The sequence below is a fragment of the Cucurbita moschata genome, unplaced genomic scaffold (assembly GCF_002738365.1).
Source record: "Cucurbita moschata cultivar Rifu unplaced genomic scaffold, Cmos_1.0 Cmo_Scf00026, whole genome shotgun sequence".
Classification (NCBI taxonomy): domain Eukaryota; kingdom Viridiplantae; phylum Streptophyta; class Magnoliopsida; order Cucurbitales; family Cucurbitaceae; genus Cucurbita; species Cucurbita moschata.
The window spans coordinates 3299320-3318628 of NW_019268542.1; the positions used below are offsets into that span (position 1 = coordinate 3299320).

The 19309-nt window shown below is 34.2% G+C and overlaps 2 long non-coding RNA genes across 2 annotated transcripts in view; both read right to left on the reverse strand.

The window, feature by feature from the left end:
* Nucleotides 1-1497, reverse strand: part of LOC111462040 — an 18561-nt gene extending 17064 nt beyond the window's left edge. Inside the window, exon 1 of the long non-coding RNA XR_002713692.1 lies at nt 1436-1497. This is a non-coding gene — a long non-coding RNA (uncharacterized LOC111462040). The remainder of the gene's footprint in view (nt 1-1435) is intronic.
* Nucleotides 1-19309, reverse strand: part of LOC111462039 — a 68638-nt gene that overhangs the window by 18093 nt on the left and 31236 nt on the right. The window lies entirely within an intron of this gene.

Sequence of the window (19309 nt, forward strand, 5' to 3'; positions counted from 1 at the left end):
ATGGGGGGGGGGGGGGGGCAACCCAACCCATTCCCATGCAGCTAATGGGCTGTACGACGTAGGGACACATTTCCCATGCGAAATGGTTAAGGGCAGTAAGGACTGATCAGGGCCCCTTGGTTCTCCCACGAAGCTATAGATACCGTTCTCACACTAGCAATCTACAAACACTCCTAAGGTACCTTGTTGCCGTGGTAAACCGCTAAGTTCCTAGGGGAAAGTTAAGTCTGGCTAGAGCGACATATCGCTCCTAACAGTAATCCTCTAAACTTATCATAGAAATGGGCCCTATCAATTAACAGAGTGTGCATGCAACCGTTTTCTAACATCATAATATATAATTCATGCAAACTAGGCATACCGGCTCAACGAGGCGATGACCTCCATCAAGCACCCAGAGCACAAAGTTCGCGCTCAATGGGGCGAATCCATCCATCAAGCACCCGAAACACGAAATACACAATTCCAACATAAATTAAACGCATGCATACATACGGCGAAAGCTTAAAGCATACAAGCAACACTCAAATAAATCACCCAACACAATCATAACAATTAGTCTGACTAATAATTTACATGGAGAGCTAATCTGAAGCAAAATTACTAGCAAGCATGCAATCCAAGCGAACAAGTATTTCTTCCCAAATATCGGGTAGTGACTTACCTGGTTGACGCGTGCCTTTTTGCTAGCGTTTCTTTGCCCGTGAGGTGTCCAAAAATACTGATTTCTTTAGATTAGGTCCCTATTCACGTAAAAACAGTATTAGAACTAGAACCAGGACAAAAATCGGGCAAATAGAGGGCAACCAGGCCAAAATGACCGTTTCACGTGCGCTCACGCGCCAGTAGTGCGCTGACCACGAGCGTGGACGTGCGTCAGTCACAGGCCGCGGGCGCGCCTACCACGCGCGGCAGCCTTGGCATAGTCGCGGTTCGGCTCGGCTCGGCTCTCGTTTGCAGTTTAGATCGGCTTTGCAGGAGACACGTGTCGTTGCCTCGCTGGAGCTGCATTGCTCCAGCCGACGGTCGACGTGTGTTCGGCGCCTGTCATGCCGCCCTCCATCGCTCGCCGGCCGACCTTCTTTTCTTTTTTTTCCTTCACTGTCCTCTGCAATCTGTAACACAGTCCCCTTACCAATTTTCATATCTTTCGATCCGTAGATCGGATCGATATGATTTCTTCGGCAAAGTTCTAGATCGTGTTACGGGCTACGTGCTAGTATTTTTTTTTGTAATATTTTGCTTGACTACTGGACGAGTTAAGAACGTCGGAAGTTCGCTCACCGTTCTCGGATCTCCGCCTTCGGGTTGAGGTCTCAGCCAAACTTCTTCACAGATCGTGCATAGAGTTGTTCCTAGGTGAATATTTTAGCATTTTAGGACTCGATTGACATAGGAAAAACTCAGATCCGAAATATGTCGTTCAGAACCTTACCTCGCGAAACGTTCTTGAATCTTGACGGATCGTCGGTCCCGCTAGCCTCCCAATTCTGTACAAGTCTCGTCTGATGGTGGATTCTGACGGTGGTCCAATAAACTTCCCTGCTGACTCCTCTCAGATTTCTCTCTAACTCTCTTTTTCTTTTGTAGGGGATTTGACGGGGTTCTCCTTGGACCCCTATTAGGGCTGGAGGGGCAAAATGACATTTTTGCCCCTCAATTGACTTAGCCCCTTTATTATTATTATTATTATTATTTTTTGGCTTTACACCATGACACATGCATAGGGTAGTAGTATTTATTTTCTTAGACTTAGGCTAGAATATGATGTTTTTAATTTAAACGTTTATTTATTTTATTTAGTCTTTTATTGTGTCGTTTTTAAAGGTGTTTTCAAAACACGCAAGTTAATGACTCTATTTTAAGATGAATGTGACGTTTTATGAAAGTTTAAAGGAAGTATTTCCACAATCAATGTTCATGATATATATACAGTAGCGACCTTAAATTAAGTAGAAAATTTCGGATCGTTACAGATTACATTAATAACTTTGGATTTTTCATACTAGAGATAATATTAAATTATAAATAAAATAGTTAAATTTAATATTGAAAATTAAATAATTAACTATTAGATTTTTTAGCATAAATCCCAACACCTATCACATCTATGTAGGTCGAGAAATTGGTTTCATCCAAAATTTTTCACTTTACACAGTTATTGATTGACGAAGAAGGAAACTCACCAACCTCCTTTTCTTTATTTTCTTTTCTTCTTCCTCCTGGTTTAGGGTGCTCTAGACCTTATCCCCTTACTCCCTTACTTTCTTAAGGATGCAAACTTACTATTTCATATTTTTTTTTTGGATTCTTTTAACCATAAAAGTCAATCTATCCCCCTAAATGTTTCTTGGGCTCCTCAAGTCTTGCTTCCTTCATCAAAGCTGCTACATTAATCACCACGAACCTAAGAGAATTAGTCTTACTTCTCTTTAACTTGAGCTTATCAACCATTACGTCATTATTGAAAAATGTTTCTTTGGTTCCTAAAATTAATATTGAATTGGTCCTACTGAACGAATTTTTGTTTGAGGGTTATAATGAAAATCTAATTTTTCCTAGTATGCTTGACACAAAAAAAAAAAATAAATAATAAATAATAAATAAATAAATAAAAAATAAATCTGGGTTCTCAAGTTTGATTAAGTTTCTCCTCAAATTGGAGATAAAATAAATAATAAATAAATAAATAAAAAATAAATCTTGGTTCTCAAGTTTGATTAAGTTTCTCCTCAAATTGGAGACATGGTTGGGTAGCCCTTTACTTCTCCATTAATAGCCCCACGGACACCTATGCCAATTTTGTTTGAATCTTCCTAAAATCTTTATCTGAAAAGTTTGAGTCAGATTCGTAATTTCTAGAACATCGATTTTCGCGGTCTCACTCAGGTCCATCTAAGTCATTGGATGGCCTCATGGCAGACCTATAAGTCTTAGGTGGCTTCCCAATCATCAAGACTATTTTTAAATTTCCTAATTTTCAGAGTTAATTTGTCTAAATTCCTTTTTCAATTTATTTTAATATTTATTTTTTTTATATAACCTTTATTTTGAACGCGTAGATTTTTGCTCCATACTTGATTAAAAATCATATAGGGCTTATTATAGTTATAAATGTAATTTAAAACTTACGAAAGAAACAAAAAAAGTTTAGGGCATGGCTTTGAGACCATGAAAAGAATCCCGACTCTCCACAATGATATAACAATTCTTTGACATGGCTAAGTTTAGGGCATGGCTTTGAGACCATGAAAAGAATCCCGACTCTCCACAATGATATAATATTGTCCACTTTGAGTATAAACTCTCATGGCTTTGCTTTCGGCTTCCCCAAAAGGCATCATACCAATGAAAATAGTATTCCTCACTTATAAATCCATGATCTTTCACTAAATTAAACAATGTGGGACTCACTCCCAATAATCCTCAACACTAATCCGATCAGAGCTAAAAGTGGGGGAATGGAAGGCATTCAAATGACGAGTACCCTAGACAATACGGATCGAATGACTGACACCAAGAATGATATAGACAATCCTTGATGTGATTTATCATTATTTATTTGAATAATAGTCCGAGAGTCAAATATTTATCTATATATTTCCGTTATTGTTTTAATAAACTTAATATATCTTTCTTCTAAAGAATAAAAAAGATTTGACGTTCAAAATTAAATCAGCATCAAAGATATAATTTTATTCTAGTAACTGTTATATTTATTATGTAGTTTAGATATAATATATGAACACTAAAAAAACATATAGTAACGAATGTTATATTTATTATGTAGTCTAGATATAATATATGAACACTAAAAAAAACATATAGTAACGAACATTATGGATATTTCTATATAATATTGTAAAAAAAAATTAACAATATTTTTCATTAAATATTAAATTGTTGAAACTACCACACAAAAATGGCGATGAAAGTTCTCTATTTATAATAATTTACAAAATAGAGAAATATGGTACACTACAAATAATATGGAAAGAACAAGGAAGAATAATAAATGAATACAATATATTTTCCTTTAATAAAACGGCAAATATGGTAGGCCATAATAGATATTTGCCTTATAATAAACGGTCAGCTATCCTTAACACCCCCGCAAGCTAATCATCGAATTTGAACGAAGTGAAGCTTGGATCTGAAAAATTCGAAGAGAGGTCGAGAAATACTTTTTGTGAAGATGTTAGCAACTTGGAGATGGGAAGGTACATATTGTGGGCGAAGTTTGCCAGCGATAACATGTTCTCGAAGAAAATGATAATCTAGTTCAACATGTTTGGCTCGCTTGTGAGAAACAGGATTAGCGATAAAAAAAAAAAAAAAAATAGCACTTTTGTTGTAACATAAAAGTAAGGGCTGCTATGAAATAAGGATCTTGAGGTCATGCAAAAGATGTGTAACCCAAAGAAGTTCAGCAGCAGTCGTGGCAAGAGCACGATACTCAGATTCACAGTTGGAGCGTGAGATAGTACGTTACTTTTTGGCACTCCAAGAAATGAGATTGTTACCAAGATAAATAGAATAGTCAGATGTAGAACAACGAGTATCGGGACAACCAGCCCAGTCAGCATCCAAATAAGCGACTAGCGTACGAGGATTAGTGGATGGACGAAAGGTAAGACCAAAGTGGAGAGTTCCTTTGACATAGCGAAGAATACGTTTGACAGCTAGAAAGTGATCTGCAGTAGGGGCATGCAAGAATTGACTGACAGAATTGATGGCATAGGCAATATCTGGACGCGTAATAGTCAAGTACTGAAGGGTGCCAACAAGAGATCTATTGAGAGTAGGATCAGAGAAAAGAGATCCATCAGCAGTCAAGTGTTGAAAAACAACCATGGGAGTGTGGACTGGTTTGCTATCGAGCAACTGAGCACGAGTAAGAATATCTCGACCATATTTTAACTAACAAATAAAGAGACCATTAGAAGTGGGTGAAGCTTCAAGACCAAGACCAAGAAAGTAACTGAGAGAACCCAAATCTTTGGTGGCAAACTCAGAATGAAGCTTGCGAGTAAAGCTGTCAATAAGAGATGAGTTGTTGCCGGTAACAATAATGTCATCAACATAAAGAAGCAAATAGACAAAGTTAGATTGTTGATGAAAGACAAAAAGGGACGTGTTCGTGCGACTACAAGAAAAACCAAGTGTGAGAAGAAATGAGCTAAAACGCTGAAACCAGGCGTGAGGAGCTTGCTTTAAGCCATAGAGGGCTTTCTTTAATAGACAACCAAAGGGATAAATACGACAACCAAAGGGATGAAAATTGTCATAATGTAGAGAGTAGTCATAGAGGAGGTCAAAGGGTGACTTACCTCCAAGAAGTGGAGTAGGCAACCGGTTGATAATATAAGCTGCAATGCTGAAGGCGTCAACCCAAAAACGAGGAGAAAGATTGGAGTGAAAGAGAAAGGTCAAGCCAATCTCAGTCACATGACGGTATTTTCTCTCAGCACAACCATTTTGAGCAGAGGTGTATATAGACAAGAGAGTTGATGATGGATGACAGCAGTAAGTAAATGAGTTTTAAAACAAGTGCTAGTAAATTCGGTACCTCCATCGCTTTGAAATACCTTGATACGAAAAGAATATTGATTTTCCACAAATTTTAGAAATTGAAGAAAAATATCAAAGAAATCAAATTTAAATTTTAATGGGTAAAGCCAAGTGAATCGAAAATAATCATCCATAAAAATAACATACTAAAGAAAACCCGAATTTGATTTGACGGGGGAAGGACCCCAAAGATCACAATGAATAAGATCTAACACATGAGACGACCTACGTTCATTGCGGGAATAAGGCAATCCATGACTTTTCGCAAGCTGACAAATACTACATAATGATGGAGAAGACAATAAAAACATAAGAGAAAGATGACCTTTTCTATTTAAAAAAGAAATAACAGAATGATTCACATGACCCAGACGAGCATGCCATAAATCATATGAAACATGTAAAGATTTGTTTCTAAGGACTGAAATAAAAGTAGAGTTGTCGCGCTCCAACACATATAGCCCTCCATCTCTTTTACCAGTTGCCACCACCCTTCCAGTTTGACGATTCTGGATACTAAGAAGATTATTAGTAAATGTAACGGAGAGAAGAAAATCAGACCTTAATTTACTGATTGAAAGAAGATTTTTAGTGAGATGAGGGACAACCAACACATCTAATAAGTGAATATTTATAACAGGAGAAAGAGTACCGGTGTGGGTAATGGTTAGGGATACACTATTTCCTACGATCACAGAGTTCTTACCCGTGTAATTTTTAAACTGATCCAAAAATAGATGGGTCAGCGGTCATATGGGCGGAAGCCCCAGTATCCAGAAATCAATCAGCAGCATTGGGTCCAGCAATAGAACATGACGTGTTGAAGCCTTCAGCAAGGTGAGAATGAGTAGAATCAGGTCGAACATACCGTTGGTTGCAGCGGTCAGCATAATGGCCCTCTTTGCGGCATATTTGACAGTGAGGTGGTCGACGACCTTGACCTAAGTGGGTTTGTTCTCGATTGGAAGAGTTGTTTTTGTGGAAATAAGAACGACCTCTCTAGTTGCTAGAGGAAGCAGGGTGACTTCCATGGGTGCGACCACGATTAGTGGCTGTGAATGTTGTAGGAGTGGAGTCAGAGAACTCAAGGGAGCGTTGAAACAACTCAAAACTTTCACCTTTAGAGACGAAATCTGCAAAACAAGGGACAGGGGTGAGAGCCATTTGAGTAGTAGAAAAAGCTGAAAAAATCAGTGCCGAATCCACGAAGGAACCAATGCATTTTATCAATGTTCTCAATGGGTCTGTCAATGGCATGAAGTTGGTCACAAATTGTTTTGAAGGCACGGGCATACTCAACAATAGGTTTGGTGCTACGTTTCATCAGCTGCAAGTCGTCCTTGAGTCTCAGTTCACAAGTTTTCAAATGATGACTGAACATAGTTTCCAACTCAAGCCAAACATCACGTGCAGTAGAGAGACCAACGACGATAGCAATGACTTCCTCGGTGAGAGAGGAGAGCAGGAGACAGAGAAATCATTGATCGGCTGCTCTTCATGCCAAATATTTGGGGTTGAGTGTTGAGGAGGTTTCTAGTTCAAAGCGAGGTGGTGGCCATCAACATAGCCCAACATGTCTTGACTCTTAAGGAGAGGGAGAAGTTGGCTTTTCCAAAGAAGATAATTGGAGAAAGAAAGTTTGATGGTGATCATATGGATTAAAGTGTTGAAAGAAAGAAGATGATAAGAGGATTCGGAAGCCATAGAGAAGAAAGAATCAGGGTTATTAAACCGAAAGGGCTCTGATACCATGCAAATGTTTGCTGAAACCACCCACATAAATGGTGGTAAAAGTTATCTATTTATAATCATTTACAGAATAGAGAAATATGGTAAATTACAACTAATATGGAAAGAACAATAAAAGGAAATAATAATAAATGAATACAATATATTTACCTTTAATAAACCGACAAATATGGTAAACGATAATATAAAGCAAATATCTAGATATTTGTCTAATAATAAACGGTCAACTATCCTCAACAAAAATCTAATTTTACTTAGTATGCCTGATGAAGAAAAAAAAAATTGTAGCACCTTGGTTGTCACATTTGATTAAGTTTCTCCTCAAATTCCACCTCAAACACCCTCGGGTCAATCTAAGTCATTGGATGACCTCATGGCAGACCTATAAGTCTTAGGTGGCTTCCTCATTACGTCTTCAAGACTACTTTTAAATTTCCTAATTTTCAGAGTTAATTTGTCTAAATTCCTTTTTCAATTTATTTTAATATTTATTTTTTCTATAACCTTTATTTTGAACGTGTAGATTTTTTTTTTTTTGTCATTCTATTATTTTCAACCTATTTTGAGCTTATTATAGTTATAAACTTAATTTAAAAAGTACCAAAGAATGAAAAAAAGAAAAATAATAGTAAACAAAAGTCTCACGTAGCTGAATTAAGAACCAAAGAATGCAAACAATATTTGGAACAAAACACTTAAAATAGAAGAGTCCATCCAATATAAATGTGCACATTATCTAAGCTTTACTTTCAATAGCCATCAACGACGTCTTAGTTTTAGCTTTTCGTCACATCGTGTATACGTATTATCAATAATGGGCATCTCAAAGAGAAGCATGCTCGTTACTGTTTGCATTCTTTTTGTTATCATTAACATGCTTGAGATTGTAACTCCTGCCAAATTTCTTGATTATAGTGAGCCAATAGTTGACGTTAGCTCTCAATGTCAATTGACTCATCAAAATTGCAAACCACCTCGAAGTCCTAATCCGATCAAAATTAAAAGTGGGGGAATGGAAGACATTCAAAGGACAAGTTCCCTAGACAATACCGTTCCAATGACTGACACAAAGAATGATATAAACAATCCTTGATGTGATTTATCATTATTTATTTGAACAATAGGCCGAGAGTCAAATATTTATCTGTATATTTTATATATTGTTATTTCTTCTAAATAATAAAAAAAAAATTGACGTTCAAAATTAAATCAATATCAAAATATAATTTTGTTCTAATAACTGTTTTATAGTAAAGATATTCCTATATTTAATATATGAGATATATTAAATCTTAATTTGAACACTTTAAATTAAATATATCACATTAAATTTTTTCTTTCAACTAAATTGATCTTTTTAATGTTACTATGAGCTAATTATGAGAGGTTATGAACATACTAATTATAAACTTCGAAGTTATAAAATTAATTAATTAATTAATTTTCATTCCATCATTTCACTATAAATCTATATTTGAACTCTTATGCATTATAAAATAAATTGTGTCTATTGATATAATCATTACAGACAAGTTCATTGCGTTCGAGTTACTTATGATTACTGTTGGGCCAAAAGTTCTGTATTATTATGTTTGCATCTCCCTATTTTGTCATTTAAGTTTTGTTTAATTAGTTTTTTTTTTAAGAAGATTTGATATAAAAAAAAAGGAAGGAGTTTAGTTGGAACCCAGGCTATTTTTTTTGCTTGAGTTTGTTTATAAACAATGTGAGGGTAAAGGTAGTCTGATGAGACTTGATCAGATAATTGCATTGGAGAAGAAGACAGTAGATTATAGAAAAGGAAAGAATGCAAAAAATTAGAAATAAAAAAAAAAATACAGATGTAACGACTCGAAATTTTCTACTTAATTTAAGGTCTGTATATATGTCATAAACATGAATGTAGAATTACTTCATTTAAACTTTCATAAAACCTAGCCTTTAGCTTAAAACACAACCATTGACTTATGTGTTTTGAAAACACCTTTAAAACGACACAACAAAAGACTAAATAAAATAAATAAATATTTAAATTAAAAACATCATATTATAGCCTATAATTAAGAAGATAAATACGACTACCCTATGCATGTGTCATGATCTCGAGTTGCGATGTCGTCGTCAGCCGTACAGGAATGCCTTGCCTTAACCTGAAATAGAGGTAGCAGGTGGCTTGAGTATTTTAAGAAATACTCAGTAAATGACCCCACTATTGAGGGTTAAATGCAAGAACATGCGAATGCAATGACGGGATCTATCATATCAGTCTATTTTTCCTACGACACTATTCTAATTGGTTAGCTTGGTTGTTTACCATATACTTTACACATAGCCCATACGTACGGGTATGGACTCACTAGATAGTTCGCACACAGCTGGGTCCCCTTTTCTTGTCAGACGAGCCTTCTCTGGTAGCTCTCCTTCTGCCGACACCCATTAGAATTAGTAACTGTCACGGCAGCATTATGTAAAACATAATAATACTTCGCTTGCCTAGTGGATGTACGTGTCTGTAACCTCGTGATGGAATAGGGGTATCCCCCAATGCATGAGCACACATAATGCATGAGGTCCCAACATTTTTCCATTTTCATTATCATTTAATACAACCCCATTAGCATTTTGTACATATGATTTCATTTTTCGTATTGTTTCAGATATTTTTCATCATTCATATCATATCATTTCTCATTCTTCAGTTTTCATATCATACATAATTCTAACATGGTTATATTTCATGTCATTTATTGTGATTTCATGTCATTTATTGTGATTTCATGTCATTCATATCATGTTGTATACACACAATTTAAGACACATAATATAACGTTCTATGCTTTTAACATAAAATTTCATCATATACATATCATACCATAACCTATTGTATCACAATGTATCATATCATAAACTTGTCAATTTATAGCATATCTCGTACCATAACATATTTCATATCATAAGACAACATATATATATATATATATATATATATATATATATATATATATATATATATATATCCGTCATTCACATGTCTTATCATAATCATATCATGTCGTAAACACTTCGTGGTCATATCGTTTCCTAGCTTATCATAGCTGTAACGTTCTTATACCTATCACAGTCATATTGTTACATGAACGTACCTTAGTTATATCATCACAGGAATGTATCCTAACGCTATTGTTCTATCAATCTATCACAAACCTATCCCTTTCTACCCATAACCTAACCGTATTCTTTTGTCAATCTCTCATGTCCATAGTACTTCAGTATGTGACCTAACTTTAACGTTTCATGAACGTAGTGCATCCTTCTGATATTCTATCTCAAACATATCATTGAACACATCATATCATAATTATTATTATGCCATTCACATATCATAACATGTACATAACATATCACAAACATATCGATCCACAAACAATTCACACATTTCAATATAAAAGACACGTACATAACCACGGGGCACGTGTCTGCATCAAATATAACTATGTCAATAGTAAGGCCACTTACCTGGTTAGCTTAGACTGATGTCCCGACGTTATCCTTAATGAAAGTCCATTTAATTCCAAGTCAACCTATGTGAGCCCATGACATCAGTTTCAAGTTTGAACTTTTACAAAATTATTTCTCTAATTTATATTAGTTCATGGGTTGTACTTCACAAACCTTAGAGTCTTTACCTGAGTTAAGTCTTGAAATATTTATATATGTTTCTTAGAGTATTATTTTGATACAAACCATTTAATACTTTTAACAATTTCTAGATAATTTCAATTATATTCACAATTTTTCAAAATCTTCCCTCTCTATTTGTTTCCCGTTAGTTTAAGCCATCTTTTAATCAATTCTTACATTGGTTTTAATCCTTCATTCAAAATTAAGTAATTATAACCAAATTAATAAATTAATATCGTTAAATAAAATAAAAGGAAAACTACTGACCTCTTGCAATATCTCTTTCTAGCAAAAACTAAATTTGAATATTTTTCTTTATCTTGTTTGCTTTTGCAGGGAAGATGAAATTCTGCTTCATCCTTTCTTTTTATTTTTATTTTTGTTGGTTACATTTTCAATTAGGTTAGTAATTACTTTTGGCCAATTAATCAATTCTATATTTTTTCTGCTATTGATCATAATTTATCTTTTTTTAACCTGTAAATGGCTAAATACAACTAAATAATTGGATAAGAGAAATGGTTTATATAAGGAGAGATTAAATATTCCGTCGTCCAGCCTTATACAAAGTGGGTTATATCGATAGTGTTACCGGAATCAGTTACCCAACTTGAACATATATGTCAATCATATACTGTTAAAGATTAAATTAATAATTTTGGATTTTTCATATCATAGATAATATTAAATTATAAATAAAATAATCAAATTTAATATTAAAAATTAAATAATTAATTATTAGATTTTAGAGCATAAGTCCCAACACCCATCACATCTAGAAAGGTCGAGAAATTGGTTTCATCCAAAATTGTTCACTATACGAGAGGTTATCTAAAGACGAAGGAGTACTCACCGACCTCCTTTTCTTGATTTTCTTTTCTTCTTCCTCTTCGTTTGGGGTGTTCTAGACCTTATCACACCTAAAGCTAATAGCATAAGTTTCAAGGGACGAATTTCATTGGGGAACTTTCAATTTTTGAGACTTAATCTATCGGGTAGACGTTTCTTGGCCTCCTCAACTCTTGCTTCCTTCATCAAAGCCGCTCCATTAACCACCATGAACCTAAGAGAATAGGTCTTACTCAAAGAGATTAAGTATTAAGAGTAAATTTTGAAAATGTCGAAGAAATGGCTGAAAATTATCTGATAGCTTGATCCTCCTAATTCTCTTTAAGCTGAGCTTATCAACCTTCACATCATTCTTGAGTGGGTCCTAGTAGACAAATTTTTCTTTAAGGCTTAAATTGAAAATCTAATTTTCCCTATAGTATATCTTCAAGAACTCGAGTGGGCAATAACGTTCTACACTTTTTAAGCCCTTCAACAAAAAAGCAGCACCTCGGTTCCCAGGTTTGATTAAGTCTCTCCTCAAATTAGAGACATGGTTGGGTAGCCCTTTACTTCTCCATTAATAGCCCCACCGTCACCCATGCCAATGTTGTTTGAATCTTCATATATCATTATCGGAAAAGTTTGGGTTAGATTCGTAATTTCTAGAACATCGATTTTTGCCACCTCAGACACCCTCGAGTCAATCTAAGTCAATGAATGACGTCATAGCAGACCTAAAGTGGGCTTCTATGATGACATGGTTGGTTGGATCTCTACCTTAATATTTATTATCAAATTTGCTCCTTTTTTTTTTTTCTTTCTATAGTGGAGATAGTCGCACTTAATGACAGATCACACCATATTATTAAAAGCTTGTGGTAAGAACGGGTTTCATTCTAGTGCTCGAAAATAATATTCCAAAGCTTTCGTATGTTCTCCGTTCCTTGTGTGGATAAGACCTATGTTATAGAGTATATAACTTCAACATAGGGATCGATCCCCGAAAAAAACATTGTTGATAGCAAATCTACCTAAAAGACAGACTTTTTCAGGACTATTTTTTCAAATATTCCTACTTTTATAAAAGGGCTATTTTTAAATTTCCCAACTTCTTTTTCTACTTATTTTAATATTTATTTTTTATTATAGTTCTTCTCTTTATTTTGGACCGTGTTTCTTTCCATGGTCCTTCTAGATTTTTGCTCCATATTTATTAAAAACCATAAAATTTTATTAAAAATTAGAAAATTTACTTTTAGTCATTTTCTTATTTTCCATCTATTTTGAGTGAATTGTAGTTATAGACGTAATTTAAAACTTAGGAAAGAAATAAAAAAAGAAAAATAATAGTAAACAAAATTCTCGTCTAGCTTAAATCACAACCAAAGACTATATTTGGAACAGAACACTTAATATAGAAGAGTTGATCCAATATAAAAGTGCACGTTATCTAAGCTTTACCTTCAATAGCCATCAATAGCGTTGTAGTTTTAGTTTTAGCTTTTCTTCACAAGTTTTAGCTTTTCATCACATCTGTCTATACGTATTATCAATAATGGGGGTCTCAAAGAGAAGCATGCTTGTTACTGTTTGCATTCTTTTTGTTATCGTTAACATGCTTGAGATTGTAACTCCGTCCAAATTTCCTGATTATAGTGATCCAATAAATGACGTTAGCTCTCAATGTCAAATGACTCGTCAAGCTTGCAAACCACCTCGAAGTCCTAATCCGATCAAACGTGTCACTAAAATTGGGGGAATAGAAGGCATTCAAAGGACGAGTTTCCTTGATAATACTGCTCAAATGATTGACACCAAGAATGATATAGACAATCCTTGATGTGATTTATCATTATTTATTTGAATAATAGACCGAGAGTCAAATATTTATCTATATATTTTTGTTATTGTTTTAGTAAACTTAATATCTTTCTTCCAGAGAATAAACAAAATTGAGATTAAATATGATTATCTTATGAAATATTAATCTTCTCAATTAATAAATTTATAAATAGAGATTAAATATTTCGTGATTATCTTATGAAATATTAATCTTCTCAATTAATAAATTTATAAATAGAGATTAAATATTTCGTGTCGAGTCTTATACAAATTTATTGTAACAATTACAAAGTGAGTTATATCGGTAGTGTTACAACATGATATTCATATATGTGTTAATGTGATAGCAAAAATAATAATAATAATAATAACAAAAAAAAATATTTTAAAAACAATAAATAATAAATAATAAAATAATAATAATAATATAGTAACGATCTCCCCACCAATTTCTCACCTCCTTTGTCCAATTATCTCCCCTAAATTTATCCGTAAGATCTCCTCTTTAGATTTTTAATTATAGTTATAGAAAATGGATCGATAGCATTTTGATTTTATCAATAGCATTTTTTTAAAGAAAAAAAAAGTAAGAATCAATTTAAACTATTTTTTAAAATTGGTGGTGTGATTGAAGCAACATAATAATATTGGTAATTTTTATATATACATGTTGCAAAGTAGAGAATACAATAACTATATCTTCTAGGAAAAAACCGTAGTAATAATAGAAAAGGAAATCTTAAATAAAAATAAAATTAGATGTATATTAATATAAGGAAATCTTAAATAAAAATAAAATTAGATGTATATTAATATTCTAAGATAAAATCTTTGATGCTCGCATGAAGTCTATAAAATACAGAGAATTGAATTTGAAATTGATGTCATGGGTTCACATAAGTTGACGATGTAGAGGACAAAATTGAATTTTTATTAAAGAAAAATTGGTGACACATGAGAATGTTTGCTTAATCCATCACGCCTATATGGTATGTGGAAAGATACCTATGGTAAGAAGGCAATATTTGCCTTATAATAAAATATCAAAATAAATTACAATGATATATAAATAACAATAAATGGAAAGATACGTAAGAAAACAATATTTGCCTCATAATAAAATGTCAAATATGATATATATGGTAAAGTATAATTTGGTACTAAATAGCAAGCTAAGGGTTGGATTTGAACGAACAAGAAGCAAGGTCGAGAAACATTTTTCGTGAAGATGTCAACAACCTGGTTCGGAGGAGGCGTAGAGAAACACTTTCTTGCCCATCGAAAACTGTAGAGGGATCGTCACTTAGCGGCGATGCTGCCTTGGGTTCGGCGAGAATATGTCTAACCCAAGAATAGAAGGGGGTAAACCTAGAGCAAGGGACAAAGACAATGTTGAAGTCGGAAGAGTCGCTACATTGGGCGAAGGAGCCAATTTTGGCGAGAAGGGCAGCCAAAAGAGTCGCCACATTAGGCGAAGGAGCCAATTTTGGCAAGAAGGGTGACGACGACTTGGTTGGTGAAGAGGCCAGTGCAGCGCCCAGATTCCAAAGGTAAATCTTTGCAGAAGGTCGATAGGTTTCTTGAGATTCTGTATATTTTTTATGGGAACGCTCACGAGGATTCTGAGGTTAGGGTTTCTATGAAGGATGAAGGCTTGGTTGGGAAGAAAATGAGAGAGACAATGTTGGCCAACGGGAAACCGATTATGTTGGAGAAGGTGAGGTTGTTATGTACAAAGTATGGCGAAGGGTAATTTGGAGGTCAAAAGGTGGAGCTAAAGAGTAATCAATCGGCTCCGTTTGCGGCAACCATGGGGGCTGCCCTTGTGGCGTCAAAGCCAGAAAGGGTGGTGAGAAAAAATAATAGAGGATTCAAAAACCATTGAAAAGAAAGGATCGAGGTTATTAAATAGGGATCTGATACCATGAGAATGTTTGCTTAATCCACCACACCTAAATGGTGTGGGAAAGTTCTCTATTTATAATCAAATAAATTACAAGAATATGAAAATAACAATAAATGAAAAGATACCTATGGTAAGAGCGCAAATATCTAGATATTTGCTTTATAATAAAATATCAAATATGATATATATGGTAAACTATAATTTGGTACTAAATATCCTTAACACACCAGCCTAAGTTAATCAAGTGACCTTACTATACATAGTTATATTTGATGTTGACGTCCCCGTGGTTCTGCACGTGTCATATATATTGATATGTGTGAATTGTTTGTGAATCGATATGCTTATGATATGTTATGTATATGTTATGATATGTGGATTATATGATAATACTTACGGTATATTGTGTTCAATGATATGTTTGAGATATGATACGAGAGTGATGCACTAAACGTAAGGTAACAATATGAGTAAGATATGTTCATAGAACACTAAGGTTAGGGTTCGTATCAAAATGCTATGAATATGAGAGATTGATAAAAACGATATGGTCACGATTGATTGATAAAAGAATACGATTAGGTTATGGGTAGAAAGGGATAGGATTATGATAGATTGATAGAATGATAGCGTTAAGATACGTCCCTGTAACGATATTACTAAGGTAACACATTTCTTTATGGCTGCATGTTCTTGCATTAAGATATGTCCGCACTCGCATGTTCTTGCATTTAACACCCAATGGTGGGGTCACTTAATATTTCTTAAATTACTCAAGCCACGTGCTACCTCTATTCCTAGTTAAGGCAACACATTTATTTATGGCTGACTACGGCATCGCAACTCGAGACCATGACATATGCATAAGGTAGTCGTATTTATTTTCTTAGACTTAGGCTAAAATATGAAGTTTTTAATTTAAACGTTTATTTATTTATTTAGTCTTTTCTTGTGTCGTTTTTAAAGGTGTTTTCAAAACACGTAAGTTAATGACTCTGTTTTAAGATGAATGTGACGTTTTATGAAAGTTTAAAGGAAGTATTTTCGCATTCAATGTTCATAATTCATAATAGATATAATTAAAAATAATACAATTTTATTAAAAATTATAAAATTTACTTTTTTGTCATTCTTTTATTTTCAACCTATTTTGGGCTTATTATAGTTATAAACGTACTTTAAAACTTATGAAAAAAAAGAAAAAAAGAAAAATAATAGTGAACATAATTCTCACTAGCTGAATTCACAAACAATATTTGGAACAAAACACTTAATATAGAAGAGTCCATCCAATATAAATGTGCACATTATCAAAGCTTTACTTTGATGGCTTTTTAGTTTTAGCTTTTCATCACATCGTCTATACATATTATCAACAATGGGAGTCTCGAAGAGAAGCATGATTGTTACTATTTGCATTCTTTTTGTTATCATTAACATGCTTGAGATTGTAACTCTGTCCGAATTTCTTGATCACAGTGGTCCAATAGTTGACATTAGCTCTCATTGTCAATTGACTCATCAAACTTGCAAACCACCTCGAAGTCCTGATCCGATCAAAATTAAAAGTGGGGGAATGGAAGGCATTCAAAGGACGAGTTCCCTAGACAATACAGATCGAATGACTGACACCAAGACTGATATAGACAATCCTTGATGTAATTTATCATTATTTATTTGAATAATAGGCCGAGAGTCAAATATCTATCTAATATTTTCATAATTGTTTTAATAAATTTAATATATCTTCTTCTAAAGAATAAAAAAGATTTAACGTTCAAAATTAAATTAGCATCAAGGATATAATTTTATTTTGGTAACTGTTCTATTTATTAAGTCTAGATATAATATATGAACACTAAAAAACATATAGTAACGAACATTATGGATATTTCTATATAATATTGTCAAAAAAAATTAGAAATCTTTTTCATTAAATATTAAACTGTTGAAACCACCCCATCAAAATGGTAATGAAACTTCTCTATTTATAATCCCTCACATAACACGAAAAATATGGTAAATTATGGATAATATGGGAAGAACAATAAAAAGAAAGAATAACAAATGAGTACAATAGATTTGCCTTTAATAAAACGGCAAATATAGTAAGCCATAATATAAGGCAAATACCTACGGTCAACTATCCTTAACACCCCCGCAAGCTGAGCGTCAGATTTGAACGAATGTGAAGCTTGGATTTGAAAAATTCGAAGAGAGGTCGAGAAATACTTTTTGTGAAGATGTCAGCAACTTGGAGATGGGAAGGTACATATTGTGTGCGAAGTTTGCCAGCGATAACAAGTTCTCGAAGGAAATGATAATCTAGTTCAACATGTTTGGCCCACTTGTGAGAAGCGGGATTAAAGATAAAAAAAAAAAAAATAGCACTTTTGTTGTCACATAAAAGTAAGGGCTGTTGTGAAATAAGGATCTTGAGGTCATGCAAAAGATGTGTAACTCAATGAAGTTTAGCAGCAGTCATGGCAAGAGCATGATACTCAGATTCACAGCTGAAGCGTGAGACAGTAGATTGTTTTTTGGCACTCCAAGAAACGAGATTGTTACCAAAATAAATAGAATAGCTAGATGTAGAACGATGAGTATCGGGACAACCAACCCACTCAGCATCCGAATAAGCGACTAGCGTACTAGGAACACTGGATGGACGAAATGTAAGACCAAAGTGAAGTGTTCCTTTGACATAGCGAAGAATACGTTTGACAGCAAGAAAGTGATCTGCAGTAGAGGCATGCAAGAATAGACTGACAGAATTGACGGCATAGGCAATATCTGGACGCGTCATAGTCAAGTACTGAAGGGCGCCAACAAGAGATCTATAGAGAGTAGGATCAGAGCAAGGAGAACCATCAGCAGTCAAGTGTTGATAAACAACCATGGGAGTGTGGACTGGTTTGCTATTGAGCAACTGAGCATGAGTAAGAATATGTCGACCATATTTTAGCTGACTAATAAAGAGACCATCAGGAGTGGGTGAAGCTTCATGACCAAGAAATTATTGGGTTTTATGTTCTAAAACTCACCGTTTGTAAACAAAAACATATTCTATTTTTAATAAAGTTATTATTGATGTTTATTCAGTAAAGATTGTTATTGAATAAAGTGAATGTTACGATCATTACTCTAAATCCAATAAACTAAAAACACTCTGGCTATAGTATGATTACTTGAACTATATGTAGAGACATAAGAGTGGATGAAGTTCAAGTATATAGTCAAAATGATTTATACTACAAGGATAAGATTGAGTACCTTATTCTGGGGACACTATGAATGCAGCCCACTTTGTATATGATATAAACAATGTGATCACTAAATTTTACATGTAGAGATATGCGAGTGGGGGCATCCTATGCAATGAGTATTGCATAAGATCGGACCATGAAAAAAATCACTCTCACTTTATAATGTCGTTTACTGTTGAGACTGATTTTTTCATTCGATGATCTAGGTAACTCGATCTTAATCCTGAGCTAACTATGAACTCCTGTTTATTCGGAATTATCCTTAGATTTGCATGGGTGAGAGTGGCTCGAGTTCGCCGACTCAATAAGCCTCCCATTTCAGGGGTAAGACTGGGTGAATAGCTAGGGACATAGAGTGTAATGGAATTCACTCCTACCCGCTTTTAAGGATAGTAGAGAGGTTGTTTCCTTAGGTACTGACTCCAGTCTTGAACAAGGAGCCCCACCCTCTCATTGGCCTGAG